This window comes from Rosa chinensis, chromosome 7 (assembly GCF_002994745.2).
Source record: "Rosa chinensis cultivar Old Blush chromosome 7, RchiOBHm-V2, whole genome shotgun sequence".
Taxonomy (NCBI): Eukaryota; Viridiplantae; Streptophyta; class Magnoliopsida; order Rosales; family Rosaceae; genus Rosa; species Rosa chinensis.
The window spans coordinates 28,202,554-28,223,264 of NC_037094.1; the positions used below are offsets into that span (position 1 = coordinate 28,202,554).

At 41.0% G+C, this 20,711-nt stretch overlaps 1 pseudogene; it reads right to left on the reverse strand.

Moving 5' to 3' along the window:
• Positions 1-1,166: 1,166 nt before the first annotated feature.
• LOC121050638 lies at positions 1,167-1,462 on the reverse strand (annotated as a pseudogene).
• Between the last annotated feature and the right edge of the window lie 19,249 nt (positions 1,463-20,711).

Sequence of the window (20,711 nt, forward strand, 5' to 3'; positions counted from 1 at the left end):
CATTAGAGAGCCCTTGCCAAACTCAATTTATTCAAGTTTTCTGACGATTATGGCGGCGCTGATCGGAGGGGAGGCTAATGGTGCAGCTGCGCCAGTATCAGTATTTGACGTATTGTATGATACTGTTAGAGCAGCGAAATGCAAAAATGCCAGATGCAAATTCAACTACTACAACTTGATCAGAGATATGGAATTGTCGGTACCACGGATCGTTCATCAGATACAAGAGCATGTTGGGGAATTGGATCTCATGGAGGACCAGGTGAATGACTTGACTAAAGCCGCTTGGCGACTTGGTTACCAAGAAAAGTATTTTATCTTTTTATGTGGTACAGTTATCACTGCATAAATGAAGTTCCCGTAGTGGAAATTATGGAGTTTGATTTAGATCTTAGGAAACTGTTACACTGCCTGCATATGCATCGAATGCATGGTACTAGCATAGGTCAACAAATTTAAGTTTTAAGCAGAACAAGTATGGAATATACAGACAGAAATAGATTTGGTGTCAGCAACTAAAACAGTTTTTTTTTTTTTTCCTTTTTTTCTTTCTTTCTTTTCAATTGAATTTTGTTCATGGATGTCTGTGAGTCTGCAGATAATGTAAACAGAAGATGAACAGGTCAAAACTTTATAGTTATTACTTCAGAAATTTGCCGCTGTGTTTAAATTTTGGTTAATATAATGACAGTTTCAATTATATTAGAGCTGGAAACTATCGGACTATATAGATTAGAGCTCACTCTACATATGATTTTTTTTTAAAAAGAATGTTTAGCAGGATTTGAAATATGTACTATATATTCTCATAGTTCTGGAGAACAAGAAAGTTTTACATGGGGTCCAAACGCAGAATTTGACTGCATTTGTGTTCAAAATTGGAGTCAAGAACTTTAGATAATTTGCTTTGAAGAGTTCATGTAATGTAGTAGAAATCGTGATTTGATTCTTCTTCAAACTTTTGGACATCTTTCTTCTCAGGTCAGAAGCAGCTTGAGGAAGTACAGCAGATTTCTCCTCAGTGCAAGAGGCAATTTGATTCAGTAGATGATGAAGTTATCAAATATATATATATTTGATAACTTCGAACAACAGCGGAATATCCACTGAAAAATCAGCAGTAAGTTTCCAAATGAGGATGTTTTGGATCCAAGATATCGACTGCATTAGTGCTCATGACACACACTTAGGTGGGAAGTGAGATCAAGGAAGGTGTCCTCACTGCAAGGAATTGTGATACCACCCATTGGATGATGGTATCCGAATTCTTCTTCAGCTTACTCAGCAAATCCTGAAACAAAGGTTGGTTCAAATATGATATTGGAACCACAAATCGTTTCTTTTGGCTCTCCCCAACATAGACTGCAAAGTAGCCTTTTGGGATATCTGATGTCTTTGAAACGGTTTGGTATGGAGTAAGACTTCTCTTTGTGTTAGAGATTCCAGGCAATCGGAAACCCATCGTTTCTATATTTTTATGTGATTGAAGGCTTGAAGCAGGAGATAAGAATAAGGAGTTGGTAACAGAGAAAGCTTCGATGCTTGCAAGGAAAAGAGTTGAGTTGTTGAGGAACCTAATCATGTATGTGTGTATATATAGATGAAAGGGTATACGGAAAATCATCTGCTACATGAAATGATTGGTGAAGAGAAACTGAGAAAGGACTCATGGGCTCCAGTTGGAGACACTAGCTTGTGAGGAATCACATGGCTCTGTCTTCCTACTCAAGCACTTTATCACCCATGAGATTTCACATGAAAATGTGTGATGATCAAAGATGGTAGAAGACATGGGGGAGACGAACTCTGATCTTGTCCAACTCTGATAATTGATGTTGCTTACAGACAAGAATTTGTGGTGCTAATTACACAATTTTACTTGCGGCCAGATATAAAGGAATGCTATATCTTGATTGGGAGCACCTAGCCAGCCTGGCATTTGGTTTGTTGTCTCATCTACAGTCTATGATCTCTAGTTTCAACTGGCTGAGGGAGTATTTTGTTTCATTTGGTCAACCTAGGAAATTCCTCTGATGGTCATGCATGACAAGAAAGCCATACGTACAGGTACTGATTTGCTTATTACCAACAGTTTCAAACTATATTCAAACACCAGAGTTGATGGACATTGATGTGTTCATGAATAGACTGAACTCGGCATGAGTTGGTGATTGCAAATTCTAAAAGAAAATTGCAACTTCTAAAACCTGCTTACTCTTCTCTGTATGTATGCTGCTGACAACCTGTCCAAGCACATAAGAAGATTGCAAATTCTGAAACCTGCTGACACTTCTCTGTATGTATGCTGCTGAATCTATACAGCTGCAATGTCCTTGCTTATTTTCTTTTTCAATATGGTGGGTGAGGTGCTTGAGGTATCAACCAAAGAAAAAGAGGTGATAATACAATAGTTTTCTAGTTTTTGGGTTATTCAGCTATATCATAACTGCATACCATTTATCATGAGTATCTATCTATTAGCTTGCTATCCAAGAAAACCAACCAGATCATGAATTGAAGAAGATAGATAAATAGTGTTTACATTATATATATGTTATCTTAAAATTTTCTGTCTCAAAATTTCACATAATCAGTGAATGATTCAAATTGAATTGAAGGTATAAGCTATGTATCATAGAGCATGAATTGCAGAGAGGCAACAATATCAAGCTAACAGTAGTTTACAGAAATTAAAGTTCATGTTCTGTGACACTGTCATTAGGGGTTTCTTTCTTTTTGTGCTGTACAATATTTATCATGTTTGAAGTACGAAATGGGAAGCATTGCAAGCTTCTTGGTTTCTCTTAAATATTGATAGTGATGCTGCCTTTCCATGCACCCCTTGTTGCCTCTTGGGCCATCAACAGCATTCTACCTTAAATAACTCTCATAGGTTTGAGGTAGTGCATTCCACTTCCTTGACTGGTTAGAAAGTTACTACCCTACTTGTTTGCATATTCGTCTTGGTGGAATGCTTCCACTGCTATCTATGATGAAGCTAAGTGATCAACACCTCAAAAAATAAGGATATCTTCTCTGCAGGGAATTGTACAGCCATCCAAACTCTTCTCCAGAGGTGCTAAGCAAGTGTTGAGAATTGCGATGTTTACATTGCAAGGAATTCTGATACTGCCTATGTGATGATCACTTCCAAACTCTTCTTTAACTTGACTCAGCAAATCCAGATAGAAAGGTTGACTAGCTGTTTGACGAAATTTAGATGACTTATTCTTGTATATCTGATAGTCACTATCTTTTGTTTTTGTTTTTGTTTGTCTTTTTTTTTTCCCATTTGTTATGAACTCAGTTACAGAACTCACCTAAAGGGCTCAACCTGTACTTAGGTTCAGCTTACCCACACGAGTAGGTTTGGTCTTCTCTTTTTTTTTTTTAACTGCAACAAAGCTTTCTGTTGTATAATTTGGTTTCTTTTCTCATCTTTTCCTCTGATATGATATATCCTTCCCATGAGGAAAATTCCAGCTCTAATTATTCTTTTAATACCACAGGCTATCAAAGATTAATTAAAGCCTATGGATGACTCTATCTGCATATTTTGATGGGAAAGGACCTCTATCATTAATTTTGAGAGATCGCAATGTCAAGATCATATTGATGTGGTTTAATTGTAGACCCCGTTTTGTATGAGGCATGCCTTGGTTAAAAACCAGATAAGGCATTAGTTCATTAGTAGTATTTCCTCATCAAAATTTGCTGGGATTTGTTAGTTGTAGACTTGTAGCATATAGATACAAGAAAAAAAATATGATATAATGGAAATTACTGACAACTAATTAGAAAATTGATCAGGATAATTTGAAATATATTGTATATTCCCATAATTTTTCTGGAGGACAAAACTTTTTTGCATGGGATTCAAAATTTGGTGTCAAGAGCTTTAGACAGTACACAGTAGTTGTCTTGGAGTTGTTGCAATGTCATTTGCCTGCTTCATGAGATGTGATTTGATTCTTCCTTTTTCTTATCAGCTCAGAATCAGCTCGGAATACCCCTTGGCGCAAGAGGCAACTTGATTCAGTAGATGATGAGTTAGCCTCTTCTTGATCTTGACTCAGCTGCGAGTTTCCAAATGAGGATGTTTTTGGATCCAACTCCACTTCATTAGTGTTCTTGACTCACACACTTAGGTGGGAAGTGACATCAAGGAAGGTGTTTTGACTGCAAGGAATTGTGATACCACCCATTGGATGATGGTATCCGAATTCTTCTTCAGCTTGACTCAGCAAATCCTGAAACAAAGGTTGGTTCAAATATGATATTGGAACCACAAATCGTTTCTTCTGTCGCTCTCCAACATAGACTGCAAAGTAGCCTTTTGGGATCTCTGATGTCTTTGTGTTAGTGATTCTAGGCAATCGGAAACCCATGGTTTCTATATTACTGAAGTGATCAAAAGAGGAGGAAAAAATTGAAAGGACTTGGGAAACAGAGAGCTTTATTTGGTACTTGCAATGAGAGGAGTTGAGTTGCTCATGAAGTTGATCATGTGTGTATATATAGGTGAGATGGTATGCGGTAAATTATTTGGTAGATGAAATGCTTGGTGAAGAAGAACTCAGTTGGGCTCCAGTTAGGAACACTAGCTTGTGAGAGATCACATGGGGAACTTAAGCCCCACTTAGATTTCACTTGCAAATGATACCAAACTGTATATACTTGGATAGAAACTGATGTTCCCTACCTCCTTTATCTACAGAAGACAAGAAGAAGACTAGGTACCACAAGTTTCAATATACCTAACAAACTGCATGTATATGTTGAAAGATATGCTAGGCTATGATGAGCGGCTGTAGTGGTGAAGACTGAAGGACTATCATATTGTACATGAAATGAGTGGTCAAATGGATAGCAATGGGGGACACTGGGCGGCTTGTGAGAAATCCTGAAATCACATGGGTTTGTTTTTGTCTTGCCATTCACGTAACTCATTATCCTCCCAGGAGATTTCAAATATGCTACTGAAGAAATTCTCTCCTTTTGTAGAAACATCAAAGTCTTCCGTTCCTTCTCTGTTCTCTATATAACTTGCAAGAGAAAGGGAGGCGACTTCTGAAGCGGGGAGCCATTAGCGTCACTAAAGGTTTTTCGTGTGAAGGTGGAAAATGTGGAGGTTATAGATTCTTTTATGTTAGTGTTTAACCAATAGAAATGGTACTTATTCAAAATTTCAAAATCCTTTGCGCGTATACGAAGCTTGAGCAAAATGTTGATGAATTAAATTTAAGCTACTAGGTGTATTGTTCATATGAAGGTTGCATACTTTAAGCTGCATACCAGCTTGAGAAATGTGCAGCTTCACTGTGTTGCCTCTAGTCTCAACAAGCCAAAAGAACAATGCATACAATTGGTTTGGTCAAATTAGAAATTTCCATTAATTGGGAGACTAGAAAAAATGGTTATTCACAATGATATTAGAAGAAAATGATGATATAAGAAAATGCATAATCTTTTTTATTTTTAATTGAAAAACTTTACCGAAAAGTAGTATGTCAAGATACTAGTGTATATAAGAAGCAACTGCAAGACATGAGAGGCGCCACTCCAAAGATCGGATCAAAGTATAGGAGCTCTAAATCTATGGGTGTTTTCAGTTTGTTAAAAAATGATATTATCATCTATGTAAATCCCCTTTAACTGCCTCAATTCAAGCACAATCTGAATTCATAAAAGTATGCTTTCGTTACATCCGATACCAGGAACTAAAGCCTTTGTAACATGATCTTCAAGTTCGCATAAAGATTATTCAAAAAATATTAACTTAGATAGGTGCCACAAGCAGCCAAATTTTTTTAGTTTAAAACCTTGGTTAAAACTTAAAACTAGCTGAGAGAGGACACGTGAGGCACGTGTGCTTTTGAAATCCCACATCGAGAAACGGCAGCTAGATAATCCTGTTCATATAGGCATAGCTTAGAGCATAACTCGTCTCTTTGGGGACATCTCTTAATTTGCATAGGCGGCAAATCTGTCTGTGTGGATTTATCAAAGAATGAACCAGATGTAGGTCTATGTGTTGGGGAGCCTTGGATGTATACTTTTTGACGGCTCATCATCATTTTTTATAAGAAGTTTATGTTTCGAGGCCCAAATCACATAGGAAAGCCTGAGGACGAGTTTGTGCGTCATATTTTGACTTTAATACGGACAAATAGAGCAATGTGAATGGTTGAAATAAGTCATCAAGTTCAAGAACCAATAGGAAAACGTCACCTAAGCACGCTAACCCTAATTCTTTTAGGTTTTGGATTTCCTACACGACAGGAAAGATGGAGGTAACCTCTAAGCATATAAAAGGAGATCAATAGGCAGCAGCTCTCTCTCTTCGTCCCTTTCTTTAGTTAGTTTTGTTTCTTCTATGTTTAACTAGTTTTTAGTAGTTAGGGGGCAGTTGAAACCCCTAGACATGATCGATAACATGCTTTGACATTTAATTTGTTTTCCAATTAATAAAGTTGAGGTTTTGTTTATTGATTTCTCATTGATGAATTCTATGTTTGTATGCTTTGGAAGCCTACTTAGTATGCATGCTAGGGTTCTACTACTTTGATTGTTTGATGCCTGGATCAATAGTTGGATTCCTCAAATTATCTAGAAAAGTAATTGGTAGTTTTAACTAGCAAATAAACGAAACCCTAGGTTTAATGAGGAGCTAAGTTATTTCCGATGCCTATAGTGATTGCTCAAACTCTTTTCAAACTTAATGATCTCTGCATGTTTAATCTAATAAACGTACCTTTAGGTTGCATTGCTTGGGAACAGTCTGGGTGTAGAGCACTTCCTGCCTAGCGTACGTACAAAGTAAGAAAGGGTAATAGGTTGTGTTCAAGTGTACCGAGCCAACCTGAGCGTCTTCAACTAAGTTAATTGGTGGTAAATTGGACAAAGTGTGTTATGTGTTGTAACGCCCCAAACTGCACCCCATCAGTTTAGGCACGTCACAGCGCCGCGTGTCCTTAAGACATAAACTGAAAGTTTTGTTTACATCCTAAAAACCCGCAAGGCATTTTAGTTAAAACAAACCATAATTTATGAAATTCGAAACTCAGAGTTAAAATCGAAAGCGTGAAATAATTTGAGGTGTAAAACATTCTAAAAACTAAGTTATCTTTCTTTGAAGTCGAACTAAAGATCACAAGGCAAGAATAGTGTCAAAATACAACTCAAAAATGGCATTTTCACGATTAACCAAAACATGGCTCATTGACGGTGTGGGTAAATGGTCGAAGAATAAGGCAATTGCAAGACAAACAATTCCGAGCAAGATTTCCAATAATAGAAGAAATGTACCAAACACTAGGATATGAAATTGAAACCTTACGTGTGATTACAAAGTTTCAAAGACACTTAACATCGAACAATTATGCACACCCAGCATCCAAAGCTGTTGTAGGGGTGAGCTTTCGTCCTCGCTACTCAATAAGGACTCAACCCGACTAGGTTTGAAAACTATTTAATTTATTGGCCAGTATGCGAAAACCATGTATACGGATAAAAACCAAGATCAAATCATAAGGTAGAGATTTTTGTCTCAAAAACATTTGCGGGCCCAGAAAACACAAACCTGATGACCGGTCACTATGCCAACTACACCCTTACCAAGATTAACATCATAACTGGCAAGGAGTAGCGAAAGTGTCCATTTACGCCGTATCACCTAGAAATGGTGTCACACCTCACAGGATGTAAGACACCATACCGTCCATACAGCCCCTCCGGAGGTTTAGGGGATCGAAACCCAAGGTAGTCACTATGCTCCACTCATTCTCAGGTCATCACACGATATCAAAACAATTGAAAACAAGCATGGCCATTAAGATATAAAAATCTTTAAATTCACAAAGAAAGCAATCACTATATATATATATATATATTTATTTATATATATACACACACGTTGTATATATGAAAGCCACTAATCGAGGAGAGTCATGAATTCCCTACCTGATATTCCTGAAGTTTGAGCCTTTACTCCACGATGCTAGACAAACACCACCACTGCTTACAATCTCGGGTAACTGGAGATACGTCCAACAAATTTGATGTTAATTTCTTATTTCCATAAGCAACCTTTTTCTCAAGTTCATCATACTTAAGGGCGGGCTTACTCAAAATTCCATGATTTACCAATAACTACATGGTATAACCATAAAGGCACCCAAATTAATTTGTTTACGTTATTAGTATTTGGAGTCTTTATCCAAGCTTATAAATCAAGCTTACCTTACATTTGTTTTCAATTGGGCTGCTCAGTACTACACATATATTGACCGAAAACAATCTCTACATTTATAATTACTTATTCCAAATTGAACAAATCTGGTACTACATCCCTTTACATCCCTTTAAATTTGAAATAAAAGTTGAAGAAATCAATCTGATTTGAGGGATATACAAGATGAAGTAAAGGATATGAAATTGGAATATCGTAGGATGGAGGATAAAAAAAATATTTTTTTTTCCCCTTCATTTTAGCTCAAAATTGTTATTTTGGTTTTGCTTTCATCTAGTGGGGCAAACACACAAATCCTGCAAAGCATGCCGACCTTGACATCTTGTTGTCTTTGCTGTCCTTGTGTTTGAACCTAAATTTAGCAATCGTCATAGAGTGCCACATTAGAGTAGAAGGTTGGTCATGACCAAAATCAAATAATGACTGAAGTAAAATTATGGTCGAGAACGAGATATATATTCGATCATTCGGCGGAGAATGAGGATAATTAATTATTCAGCCAAAAAAGAGATATTCGGTTACTTGGCTGAAAACGAAGTATTCAGGGGGGGTGTATTGTATTTGGATTTGTGCAGATTTTTTTTAAATGACAGACTTTTTGAAAAGTCCACAGACTCTTTAAAATGTTAATAGACTGTTATGGATTTCTTAAAACCATTGATTTTAGCAACAGACTTTTATTGATTCATGAAAATCTATATACTTTATTATGAATGACTTCTACAGATTTCCTAGGATGTACAAAATATAAAAACAAAAACAAAAACAAAAACAAAAACAAAAAACAAAAAATAAATAAAACAAATGCAGCCCAACACACAAAACAGAATAATAACTTGTTGTCTCTTCAATGCTCCAGTATCTTCTAACAGAAATTGACTCAAATAAATGATTGTTAGTCTGTCTAGCGAGTTTGTTCTCATCCCTAATCTCCAACAACATAAATATACAATATAGATCACTTGATGTTTATGGTTAATTATTCTCATCAATTTTGTTTTCACTGATTAACATATATTGTAGCAATATTGGTCAATGTCTTGATCTATAATCAATCAATTAAAATTCAATTGTTCAACCTTTTTTTGAACCATAATATAAATTCAAATTAATGAGAATAATTAATTAATAAGATAAAATTTAGTATGGTTCAAGGTCTTAGGGTTAGACCACAATATTTGAGTTTTAGGGTTTCATAAATCATTTTTATTGCTATTAGGGTTCGAAGTATCACAATTGAAAAAACAAAACAAAACAAAAATCACATTTAACAACTACAATGAACATGTTGGGTATCAAAAAAGGTTAATATCATAAGAGATTAGAGAAAAGACAAAAAATTAAGAAAGAGAGATGATGAAGGACAAACTTCTTCGTGCGTAGAGAGAAGAACTTTGATAGACCTTTTTTTTTTTTTTTTGAAGAGGAAACTTTGATAGACTTTTTGAAATCTTTGGTCTGGAGGCTGGAAAATTATTGGAGTTTGGTATGTATAGCTATGGTACTTAATTTCCTTCCTGCACCCCATCTTGTTCCATCACTACTAGAAAAATGGTCATTTACGGCCCACAATGAGCGCCGTAAATGACAAATTACAGCACACAAAAACGCGCCGTAAATGGACATGCCGTAAAAGACAAACATCTTTTACGGCGTGTTTCCAGATTGCCGTAAAAGACCCCACGAGCGCGCCATGAAAGATATAAAAGAGCGCCGTAAAAGGTTTCAGAAATTCTTAATTTCGATTTTGAAACATTAAAGCGCGCCGTAAATGACCAATAAGTGCGCCGTAATTGATCACACAAGCACGCTGTAAGAGAGAAAAAATGAGCGCTGTAAAAGAGTTTTAAAATTTTTTTATTTCAATTTTCAAATTGGAAAGCACGCCGTAAGTGATATATGAAGCACGCCGTAATTAATTAACAAGCTTGTTTTGATTGATTAACAAGCACACCGTAAATGTGGTCGTAAGGATATATTTAAGACGCGTAACATTTGCATATAGAGGTGAGCTACTTAAGGGTCCGGCTGCATATAGACGTTTGGTTGGATGGCTTATATATCTTACAGTCACAAGACCCGACATTACCTATTCTATTCATGTTCTTAGTAGATTCAACCGCGTCAACCTCATATGGATGCTGCACTTCGAGTTGTCATATATTTGAAATCCTCTCCTAGCCAAGGTTTGCTTTTAAGTTCCAATAGCAATTTGAATTTGAGAGCTTTTTGTGATTTAGATTGGGCGGGTTGTCCTATTACTCGTCGGTCTACTACTGGATATTGTGTTTTCTTAGGAGATTCTTTGATCTCATGGTGTACCAAAAGACAAAAGACGGTCTCATTGTCTAGTGCCGAGGCCGAGTATAGAGCAATGGCTGGTACATGTTGTGAACTCACTTGGCTACAATATTTGTTTACTGATTTGCATATGCCTATTTCTAGACCTGCTATTTTGCATTGTGATAATCAAGCAGCTCTACACATAGCCACAAACCCAGTTTTTCATGAGAGAACACGTCACATTGAAATGGATTGTCATTTTATTCGAGACAAGATATTGAATGGTTCAGTTAGCACCAAATACGTTGGTTCTTTACAATAGTTATCATATATATTCACAAAGGCATTGGGCAAAGACAAGTTCAAAGCATTGTTATGCAAGTTGGGAGTGCTTGATATTCACTCTCCAACTTGAGGGGGAGTGTTAAGAATATTTTGTAATTAATATTGTAATTATGTGTATCTTTAGAAGATTATTGTAATATTCCTTGTATCCCTAACTTGTAGGGATTTACTTGTTGTACAAGAACCTTGTCTGTATATAATTTTCTAGTATCAATGAGAATATTATTTCACCTCAAATATTTTTCTTACAGGGTCAAGAACCCTTATTTAAATTACAAAAGAGAGTGTGAATATCATCTCCATGATGAAAAATAAGACAATAAAGTTGATTAGGATTTGAAATATATTTATATTCGCATATATTCTAGAAAACAAGAAAGTTTTACATAGGATTAAAAGACAGAACTTGACAATCCTTGTGTTCAAAATTTGGAGTCTTATGAACTTTAGACCAATTGCTTTAGAGAGTATATCGTATATACAATGTTCTCATTGCTAAGCAATGAAACTGATGAAACTGATTTACCTTGATTTCTCTTTCTGTATTGATGTTGATATCTGTTTATCTTGATTATTGCTTGATCTTAGGATGTCATGATCTAAACTAAAAATCTTTAGAATCTAAACTGATCAGCAGTGCTTCAATTGTATTCATTGTAATGGCTGATCTTTAGGAACAAAACTGATCAGCAACCATGTATATATGATTGACATACTTCAATGAGAAACTAAGGAAAACGCTTTACTCAAATTCTCTTCATGGTATCCAGAGCCTTTGTCTAAACGACATCTCCTAAACTTTTCTTACTCAATTTTTTTTCCCTTTCCTACTCTCTGTTTACTCCCCTTCCCATGGCTACCCCCGCCAACACCACCACCACCACCACAACCACATCAAACTTCCTCACCATCAAACTGGACCGTACCAATTACTCCTTATGGTTAGCCCAGATAACCCCCCCTCCTCAAAAACCGAAATCTCATGGGTTTTGTTGACGGAACAAAGCCTTGTCCTCCTGCCTTTCTTCGGAATGCAGCTAGCGAATTAACTGAGACTGTGAATCCTGCATATGAGGAATGGATAGCCACTGATCAAATGTTCCTTGGATGGATCAATGGCTCCCTTAAGCCTTCTGTCCTGGCCATCGTTTCCCGTTCCGTTGCTTCACACACTACTTGGACGTCTCTTGCACGTCGATATGCTTCACAGAATCACAACCGCATTCTCCAACTTCACAGCAACCTCCTTCATACCACTAGGGGTAATCTTTCCATCTCTGATTACTTGGATAAGATTAATCAAGTTGCCGACTCCCTTGCTTTAACTGGGCACCCGATTGATGACTCCAACTTGATTTCAATCATCATGAATAATGTCGGCCCTCTCTATGAGAACACTATTAGCTCCGCTCAAGCCCGTGACACCCCCATCACTTATGATGCCCTTGAAGCTTTGCTTTTGGGAGCTGAAAGTCGTCTGCAAAATCAAGCTCTTGTTGGAATGGAATCAAATCCCTCTGCCCTCTTCACCAACAACTTCCAAACTGCACCACTCCAAACTGGTGGCTCTCGTGGACGCGGCTCGTTCTCTGGCTCTCAAAGAGGTTGTCCCACCTTTCATGGCCGTGGCTCCTTCTCTGGTCCTACCACATATGGACGTGGTTCCAGCTCCCGCTTTCCATCCCGTGGTGGTTCTATTCTTGGTCCAGCTCCATCTTCTCGATCTACCTATGATTCACGCGGCCCATGCCAAATCTGCAATCGCAATGGTCATACAGCCATTGATTGCTTCCATCGACTCAACATGGCTTATGAAGGTCGAACACCAAGCACCCGTCTCTCTGCCATGGCTACAGCTACAACCTCTCCCCATGATTCCTCTGCTTGGCTCCTAGACACCGGCTCAAATACCCACATCACCAATAATCCTCAAACATTAACAAATCCTCGCGAATACCATGGTTCTGACATGGTTGGCGGCGTTGTGTCTGGTCAAGGTTTGCATATTTCAAAAATTGGAAATACATCTCTTCCTTCTTCCCACTCTCCTATAACTCTTTATGATGTTCTTTATTGCCCACATGCCTCTGCAAATATCCTTTCTGCTCATAAATTGCTTTCCGATAACTCATGCTATATTCTAATGTTTCCCAATGCCTTTTATGTCAAGGATCTGAGCTCAGGGAGGACGCTTTTGGTTGGAGGGTCAGAATAATAATGGATTCTATCCTGTCAGTCATGTTCCATCATCATCTGTTAACGTTAGTGATCCGTGGGATCTCTAGTTAGCTTTAGAGAGAGAGAGTGACACGAGATGTATAGTGGTTCGTCTCCTGCCTTAGCGGGAAACTACGTCCACTTGAATGTTACACTAGTGTGTTGAGCCTTGCGGCCTAAGGGGATTACAAAAGATGTAATGGAGTGTCTGTTTAAGCGGGAGGAGACATTCCTTTTATAGGTGAAGAAAGCCATCTCCTTTACATTTTCTTAGATGTGGGATGCAAAACCACTATTCTAGTCTTAGAAAGGCCTATTATGGAGGCAACTTGGCAAGGCCACCTTCCCGGAAACGTATTTGCGACTTCCGGATACCGTAGCGTAGCTTGAACATAGGGCTACAAGATGCAAGTAGCGGTTGGGCCTCACCATGGCTTGTGGGTGTCCCAAAGAGGGTGTTACTTATGCTTGGTGAGATAGCAAACTAGTCATGCTAGTAGAGGTATCTACAAGTCACCAAAGTCCCCAAGTAAGAGGAGCTTCTTGGTTAGGGAGTTATAATCATGAAGTCATCAAGCATAAGTAACCGGGAGGCACGGAGCCCCTACAAGTCCCCGAACTCAGTAAGCAAGAAGGGACTTGTTAACCTGCAAAACAAAGACAAAAAAAACAGGCATATGTAGGATGCTCGTTGCATTGGGCAACAAATGTGAGTTGCACTTATATGCGTTGGCATATATAAACGTATGGGGTGCATGATACATGTTGATATATACACGCGAATGGCACCGAGTACGATCGATTATGACGTACAAACTCGAGAGCGCGTATGGTCGTGTGAGCATATGGATTGCATATGATAAATGTAAGTTGTATGAGCGCTGCGAAGGTAAGCGTTTGTAATTCATGAATGATGAATACGATAACGCTTGTGTATTTTTGGTTGTCGCTCGTATTAATGGAACGCGAAAAGAATTCAATTTGTCGCAAGCGACAAATGGTAGAAGAATTCAATGTTCTATTAACATGTGGTGTGTCGAGTAGACATGAGTGTAAAGCTCGAGGACTGCCGGGAAGGCATGAGCGGAAAGCTTGTGAGCGGGAAACTCGGGGTTGCTGGGAAGGCATGAGCGGGAAGCTCGTGGGTTGCCGAGAAGGCATGAGAGGGAAGCTCGTGGGTTGCCAGGGAAGGCAAGAGCGGGAAGCTTGTGGGTTGCCGGGAAGGCATGAACGGAAGCTCAAGGGTTGCCGGGAAGGCATGAGCGGAAGCTCGTGGGTTGCCTGGGAAGGCATGAGCGGGAAGCTCGTGGGTTGCCGGGAAGGCATGAGCAGAAGCTCGTGGGTTGCCGGGAAGGCATGAGCGGGAAGCTCAAGGGTTGCCGGAAAGGCATGAGCGGAAAGCTCGGGGGTTCCGCGAAGGCATGAGCGGAAGCTCGGGGGTGCCGCGAAGGCATGAGTGGAAGCTCGTGAGCGTGAAGCTCAAGCGTGCCACGAAGGCATAAGTGGTAAGCTCGTGGTGCCCGGAAGGCATGAGCGCGGAAGCTCGGGGATGCCACGAAGGCGTGAGTGGGAAGCTTGGGGGTGCCGAGAAGGCATGAGCGGAAGCTCATGGTGCCGGGAAGGCATGAGCGCGACAGCTCGGGGATGCGGAGAAGGCGTGAGTGGAAAAGCTCTGCGGTGCCGCTGGGCATGAGCGCGGAAGCTCGGGGATGCCGCTGGGGCGAGACCATGACAGCTCGGAGGTGCCGCTGAGGCGAGAGCGTGAGAGGTAGTGGATGCCGCTGAGCCGAGAGCACGACAGCTCGGTGGTACAGCTGCGGCGAGAGCGTGAGAGCTCATGGATGCCGTTGAGGAGAGAGCATGACAGCTCGGCGGTGCCGCTGCGGCGAGAGCGTGAGAGCTCGTGGATGCCGCTGAGGCTTTAACGGGTAGCTCGAAGGTGATGCCCTGAGGCATGAGCGTGACCGTTGCTAATTATGCTGGGCTGTATGTACAAGTCCCGAAGTCCCCAGTCAAGGAGGGTGTTCTTGCGGGTTGATACCAAAGCGTAGCTTTGTGCCGTATATCAAGCATAATTAGTACAAGTGCGTCGTCCATCTAGAATTGGTCAGAGCGAACGCTTTTGCCCTTTCGGGTGGGCCCTGCTAGGCCCTACGAGGAGTCCCCCACTCCTAGCTATAGACCTCCAGATGGTCGGAAAATTGTTTGATGAGGGGAGCTGCGTTGAAGCAGTGGGTGTTAGGTAGCAAACCTAATCTTTGGTACCTAAGCGTCGGGGTTAACTGCCGGATCAATGGCTGCCGTGGGCTGTGTTAACTAGTCCCTTTACTATTTCTCGGAGGAGAAACTTGACTGCAATGCCGCGTAGCGGTCATTGTCATTATGAGGCGTTGCCTTAACGCTTGGCGGTGACCATAGACTCGTAAAGTTTGTACTTGTATGAAACATGACAAACAAATAGAGCAAGTAATAAAATTTTGTTTGAGTGTCCCATGTTTATCTAATTGAGTTGCAATTAAAATAGAAGCATGGCATATGTGTATAGCATGTACTTGTAATGTGGATGCTAATATCATTTTTGCATTTTTGTAGATATGCTTTAAGGATCATTGAGATCGGTATGTGAAGCTTGGCATATCTAGCATGTGAGGTCTAGAAAGTGTTGCCAAATCTACGAAAAGTTGTTGGCATGCTCAAAAGTTTATGGAAGCATGTAAAAGCATATCAAGTGTGATATATTGTAGTCATGCTTAGAAGTAGTAAAAGCATGTGATTGGCATGGCATTAGCTCAATTTGAAAGACCGTAAAAGATAAGATATAGTTACTTATCTTATGCCGATTTGGAGGCTAGCGGAGTTGGCCGAGCATGACGGTCCATTGCTTGTGGCGGATAAAGTACTCCGATAATGTCCGTCAACTCGTAGTTGCGGTTTGAATGCTTGATAGAAATAATTGAATTTCCTTGAAACAAGATAGGTGATTAGTGCATTAGTGTGTAAAACCAACACTAGGATTTATGTTTATTTGCGGTAGATCACGTAGGAGAAGTACAAATAATCAAGTAATGCTAGCGGTTGAGTTGGAGCATGTGTACTTATGTGTGATAACTACCTCAATAGCACATGCATAGGTGTCTATAAGTTGATAACAAGGCAGCTAATACACAACTGGAGGGATATTAATGAGCATGTTCATGCGCAGTAGTTCACAACATTGATTTCCACAGTTAAGTCATATGTGGGCATGCTTAGTTAATGAAATTGAATCATACATACCATCACAAGTAATTGAGATGCTATATAGGACAAGAACAACTTATGACACTAGTTATCAGGTGGCGACATACATGCACAATTAACACAGGCATAATTGGCAAGGCATTAGACATGTGCTTTCACATGATAATTAGCTTATATGTCCATAGCGGATGGGGGAGGCAGAAGAAGTCCATGCATAAACTGTGGGGGCACAGACATATATCATGAAGACATGAACGTAATTAAACATGAAGGTATATGTATGTGAAGGCATCAAGCAATTAAACATGTGTAAGCTATGTGCATGTAATGTGTCTGACGACCCCATTATCGAGACATGTGGCTAGGGACATGCACCAAACATATATGTGTAGGCTATGCACGTGGCTATGTATTCACAGGTGAGCTGCATGCTTGCAGGGTTGCACACGTGTGTTAGGTACTTGAGTGAGATGATTGCAGTTTTCAGATGTCCATGTGCAGCTTGCAGTGGTTTATGTTTATAAACCAACAAGAAATCAGTCAGAGTCAAAGAAACTTATCTTTGAAGTTTGAACTAGAGATTTGCGCGGATAACTGAGGGCGGACCAACAACTGAGACGACCAAAGAGTGGGCGGTGAACGAAGTGAACACCAAAGAGTAAGGTGATCGACGTTGAAGCACTATGACGGTGAACGGGGTTCTAGTCACCGGAGCTCTGGGCAGCGGAGATCTCGTCAGCGGCGTTCCAATCAGCGGTGAGCCCGGCGGCTGGCGGAGCCGTGGTTAGCCGGTTTGGCGGAGCGAGACCTTGGTCGGGGTTGGCAGAGCCTTGGCGGATTGTTGTGGCTAGCGGAGGATGCCAGCGGTGATGCTGTCCAGCGGAGGATGACGGTGAAGCTCGGCGGAGTTGTGGATAGCAGTTGCTCGTTAGAGGAGTTCGCGGTGGTTTTGAGCCAGCGGAGGAGCTTGGCCAGCTGCGGAGTTTAGTCAGTTGGAGCAGTTTTGGTCAGCGGAAGAGAAGCTCAGTGGTGAACAGTCCAGCGAAGGTGAAGTTCGGCGGAGCTTGAGTTCGGCTAGCTGACCTCGTGGATGGAGCTCGGAGCTCAGCGGAGGTTTGAGTTCGGCGGAGGTTTTGCTGGTCAGCGGAGGAGCATGTCTGATCGATCGAAAGAGAAACCAGTGGCCGATAGAGACCAGCGGAAGAAGTGCCGCCGATGGTGCTCTGGCGGAGCAGTTGAGGCTAGCGACGCTCAGCGGCAGAGTTCAGCGGTGACTCCCAACGGAGGAGTTCTGCGGTGAATCTCGTCGGTGAAGACCAGAGGAGGACGGCTGGCGGAGCGGAGCGGAGCAGAGGTTGCTGACCGCTGGGCATAGCTAGCGGTGGTGTGCCGCCGGTGTTGATGATCGAAGAATGGCCATGGGTGTCCAGCAAAGCTTTCTGGGTGTCCAGAGTAAATAGCCACTCAATTTTTTATTTTTTAGTTTTTTTTTTTTTTTTTGAAGTTGGCGTTGACCATTTTTGGTGAGTAAGGCCAGCGTTGACTTTTGAGTTGGGCGTTGACCAACCTTTAGTTGGCGGAGCCCTGCCCTTGACTGGCGTTGAACGGAGTTAACCAGCCCTTTAAGTTGGCGGGGGACCTCATCTTGACCCGGAATTAAGCAAAGAGCCTAAGTTGCACTTGATGCAAAATTTTGCTTTTTGTTTTTACCGCTAAGATGGGTAGCGGAGGATGTAAGGCTTGATTGAGAATGCAAGGCAAGGAAGGTTGAGTGCTTCTAGCGCCAATGTTAACGTTAGTGATCCGTGGGATCTCTAGTTAGCTTTAGAGAGAGAGAGAGAGAGAGAGAGAGAGAGAGAGAGAGAGAGAGAGAGAGAGAGAGAGAGAGAGAGAGAGTGAGAGTGACACGAGATGTATAGTGGTTCGTCTCCCGCCTTAGCGGGAAACTACGTCCACTTGAATGTTACACTAGTGTGTTGAGCCTTGCGGCCCAAGGGGATTACAAAAGATGTAATGGAGTGTCTGTTTAAGTGGGAGGAGGCATTCCTTTTATAGGTGAAGGAAGCCATCTCCTTTACATTTTCTTAGATGTGAGATGCAAAACCACCATTCTAGTCTTAGAAAGGCCTATTATGGAGGCAACTTGGCAAGGCCGGGAAGGTGGCTTCCCAGCGACGTATTTGAGACTTCCGGATACTGTAGCATAGCTTGAACATAGGGCTACAAGATGCAAGTAGCGGTTGGGCCTCACCATGGCTTGTGGGTGTCCCAAAGAGGGTGTTACTTATGCTTGGTGAGATAGCAAACTAGTCATGCTAGTAGAGGTATCTACATCATCTAATAAATCGAGTCTTTTTCATTCCTTTGTTGCAAATAAAGTTTCTTCGGATGTGTGGCACTATCGCTTAGGGCATCCATCAGCTCAAATCCTTCATCGTCTTGCATCTAAGATATCCTTGTTAGACAATAATCATTCGTCACCATGTCATTCCTGTCCGTTGGGCAAATCCACTAAATTACCATTTCCTTTATCCAAATCTGTTACTACATTTTCTTTTGAATTAATACATAGTGATGTATGGACCTCTCCCACTCTTTCTATTCAAGGTTTTAAATATTATGTTATTTTTATCGATGATTTTACAAGATATGCATGGTTGTTTCCCATGAAACACAAATCTGAAGTCCTTACTATTTTTGTTGCCTTTTTCACCTATATTGAAAATCAATTCACCGCCACAATAAAAACTCTTCAAACAGATGGTGGTGGTGAATACAACAGTCATGCCTTTAAACAATTCTTGCTCCAAAAAGGCATTCATCATAGGATCTCTTGTCTGCACCACCCTGAGCAAAACGGTTTAGCTGAACGTAAACATCGCCATCTTGTCGAAACCGCTTTAACTCTTCTTGCTCATTCTTCGGTGCCAAAATCTTATTGGGTCGAAGCAGTCAACACTGCTTTTATATTTAGTCAATCAATTACCAACCCGTGTCCTCAATTTCCTCTCTCCTTATGAAAGATTATTTTGCCGCTCTCCCAATTATTCCTTTCTTCGTACTTTTGGTTGTGCTTGCTTTCCTTACATTCGTCCATACACAAAAGATAAGTTGGATTTTCGGTCAACAAAATGTGTCTTCCTTGGTTATTCTCTCAATCACAAAGGCTATCGTTGTTTAGATCTATCTAGTGGTCGAATTTATCTTTCACGTCATGTTCTTTTTGATGAGTCCAACTTCCCATTCAATAAATCCATTATTACTCCCCCTGCAGAGGCTACTCCAAATCACCATCCCATTCCCCTAACCATCACTACTACTACTTCCAATCTGCCGGTCCATTTACCAGCCCAAGACCCAAGCCCGTCTACTCCCCCTCCTCAAAACACGCCTTCCATCTCCCCACCAGTCCCACATCTCCCTTTTCCCGACCTCACACCCACACCCACCTCGTCCTCACCTCCCATTATCACCTATCATCGCCGCCGCCCACCACAGCCTCCTCTGCCACCATCTCCCCGACCGACTCTAACCTATCACTGCCGCCAGCCAACCCAGCCAGCTTCGCCACCGCCGTCTACCTCTTCTCGGCAATCTGTGGCATTTTAGCCCTCTGTTTCGCAACTGATCCCAGCTCCTCCATCTCATACATCTGGGCCTGTCACTCGTCATCAACAAGGGATCGTCAAACCCAATCCCAAATATGCTATGGTTGTAACTTCCATCACTCACCAAATTGAGCCAAGCTGTTACTCTCAAGCAGCCAAGCAACAGGAATGGCGTTCTGCCATGAGCACAGAATTCAATGCTCTCATTCAAGCTGGTACATGGCAGCTCGTTCCCTATGCACCTTCAATGAATGTCCTTCCCAACAAATGGGTCTTCTGCATCAAAAGGAAACCGGATGGTTCAGTGGAACGATACAAAGCTCGCCTCGTAGCCAAAGGCTTTCGGCAGCAAGAAGGAATTGACTATGGTGAAACATTCAGTCCGGTAATTAAACACTCTTCTATCAGATTAATTTTAGCCATAGCAGTTTCTTTTGGATGGACCATTAGACAATTAGATGTTCATAATGCATTTCTCCATGAATATTTGTCAGAGGATGTTTATATGCAGCAACCACAGGGCTTCATTGACCCCCAATTTCCTACCCATGTTTGTAAGCTCCGCCGTTCTCTCTATGGCCTCAAACAAGCACCTAGGGCCTGGTTTTCTTGTTTTTCTACTTATTTGGAGGACTTAGGTTTCACAGCATCTCAAGCAGACACTTCTCTATTTGCCTGTCATTCAGGCAATATCAAGCTTTATTTACTTATATATGTGGATGATATCCTCGTCACTGGCACACATGCTGATCACATCAGTACTCTTA